The sequence below is a fragment of the Octodon degus genome, unplaced genomic scaffold (genome assembly GCF_000260255.1).
Source record: "Octodon degus isolate 3935 unplaced genomic scaffold, OctDeg1.0 scaffold00572, whole genome shotgun sequence".
Lineage (NCBI taxonomy): Eukaryota > Metazoa > Chordata > Mammalia > Rodentia > Octodontidae > Octodon > Octodon degus.
Window position 1 is genome coordinate 95,474 of NW_004525148.1, and position 2,724 is coordinate 98,197.

Here is a 2,724-nt window from a genome sequence, read left to right on the forward strand (position 1 = left end):
TGAGTACATGAGGCTGTGGGCATCTAGACACAAACTATACCAAAGACCACACAGGGTAAGTGCTACTTTTGTCCCTTCTCATCCTGTCTTGTCCAGTCCAGTCTCCTCCACTTCCCTCTCCTCCCCTCCTCTCCCCTCCCATCCCTGCCCATCCCATCTCATCCCATCAAGGGTGTAGACTGTCATTGTGACACACGGCTATCAAAGAAGATCGTGATCATCTGGCTGAGGAGATCAGCAGGTTTCTCTAGTGAGAGGGTCTCTCTCCAACCTTTCTATACTGTCCTCTTTGAGAGGAAGTTATTACACATAGTGCACACAGTGTGTGAGCCATTAACCTCAGTTTCCTTGAGGGCAGAGAATCTCCTATAATCATTCTGTGCAGAATTCTCCCCTTCCTCCCTCCCTCCCTCTCTTCTTCCCTTCCTTATACCTGGTTGGCTCTCCTTGAAAGAAGCACAGTTGTCTCCATTCTGGCTCTGCCTGGCCCTATTTTTATGTATTGATGCCTACCCAGCTGGCCAGGGCTTCACCCATCCCTCCAATGGGCTTTAAATAATGCAAATTGGTCTAGCTGAGGTGCTGCTGTGTAGTCCTGGAAACAAGGCTGCAGGGCAGTGCTACCCCACCTTTTAACTCCCCCAAAGCCTTGTGCAGTGGCTGGGAAGGAGAGCATTGCTCCAGACTGTCAGCTGGGATGGAGCCTTGAGAACTCAAGTGCACACATTTCTTTTGTACTGGTCACAATGTTCTGTAATGTGTCAGAAGTTACTGCTTATGTCTTGAGTATGGTAAGAGTCACTGATGTTTGCTCTCTAAAGTGTGAACTTCATGGCTCTTAAATCATATGTCAATTAAGAACCCCTTCCAGAAAACAAAAGAAACAGCAGTGACTGTGTGCCTGCTACCTGTGTGAAATTAGATGATGAACACATTGTAAATTATGCTGCTTATCAATTGTTCTGTGAGAAAATTATGCTTCTTTTGGCATGTAATTCCCTCAGTGTAGACCTATGTAAATATGTTTCCTCCAGCTATATTGGTTTGATTTGATGATTTTTGAATATTTTATTCATCATTGAGTGAATCTTCTCTATATGAAAATACAAGCTTACAAAATAAAAGATGGAGATTTAAACATCTAAATAAAAAAGAGGCTAAGTCTTCCCAGGGCCTAGGAGCTTACACATCAGAGCTGAAACACTGACGCCCAGTATTACATACTACCTTGACTTGCATTCTGTACATTATCATTCCTGCATATTGCATGGTGATTTAGGCCTTCACAGCACTCAACTACTTCCTTTCATTGTCACTCTCTCATCCTAAAGTCCGACTCTTCTTCATGAACGAAGGCAACATGGGTTTGGCCCTAGGTTGAGGCCTCTGTTCAGGATATCCCTCAGCCCAGCTGGACTTAGGACCGCTAGACTCCTCACAACTACAAATATGCCTTAGTGTCTTTCTCCTTGCTATGGGTTGCCCTGCAAGAGGTAGATAACAATTAATGTGTTAGAGTTCTAATAACTTTTTCATAGGATTACAAATACAAAATTCTTGGACCATGAGGAAGACAGGGAAGCACTCGATTCCTCCTCATTCTCCATCTCATCCTTCCCTCCTTTTTGCCTTCCCTCTTATCTTCTCTCTCTCCCTCCTTCCCTCCCTTCTTCCTTCCCTCTTATCCTCTTTCTCCCTCCTTCTCTCTCTCCCTCCTTCTCTTCCTCCTCTGTACTGGGGATTGCCCTCAGTTTCACTGAGCTAAATCCAAAATCTATTTCATTTCGAGACAGGGTCCTGTTAAATGGCTATATTGCCCAGGCTAGTCTTGAATTTGTAATCCTCCTGTTTCAGCCTCTCACGGTCCTGGGATTACAAGTGTTTGCCACCATATTTAGCCCATTTCTTTATTTTTAAAACTGGTTTTCTTATAAACACCCGGGGACGTGCATTTTGTGCTTTAGGTAACAATGTTCTGCTCCGTGGTTTTGCTCAGATTCTTCCAGCTTCAGGCCTGGATGTTCAGTGGCTGGAGCCTACATGCGTTCAGCATAGCTTCATCATTGTGGAGTAACAACTCATCCACTGTTTTCCAACACTTCCTCACGGCATGGTGCTTCAGAACACCCCAGTGATGTATCGCAAGTTTCCTTTTTCAGTCTTGATGTCAAACACTTTTGCAAGGAACCTTGTTTCCACTTAGGTGAAAATGCTGTGGAAATCCAAGAGTTGGGTATAGAGTGCGTGGGGCTGGGCTGCAGCGGGTGCTGAAAGTATAGGCGGACGCGTGTGCACGCAGGCTCACGTGTTCATATGCACCGCTGTGCTTTTATCAGCAATCATCCGAATCTACTGAGCAAGCCACAAGTTCACACTGATGTCTCCCGTTTGATCCCTGCAGGATCACCACAGTCGTCTCTTCCTGCTCCACTGTAAGCCACTCCAGTGCTGAGAAGCTGGGGCTCACCATCTGCCACCCACGAGCACAGACGTGTGCTTCCAGATCACACGCAGTGTTCCTGCAGTGCTCGCCGGAGTTGCGGAGTCCGAGTTACTGACCAAGGTGTGCTCACATGCAGAATTCCTTTTGCCTTCAGTCTCTGGCCGGCTTGACCTGCTTGTGTACTGAGTGATGCGGTGCTCCCCTCCGTCTTCGGTAAGTTCCATTCATTTGTGAGCAAGTAGGTTGTTTTCCTCCATTGTGCACAGCATCTTGGCAGCTCC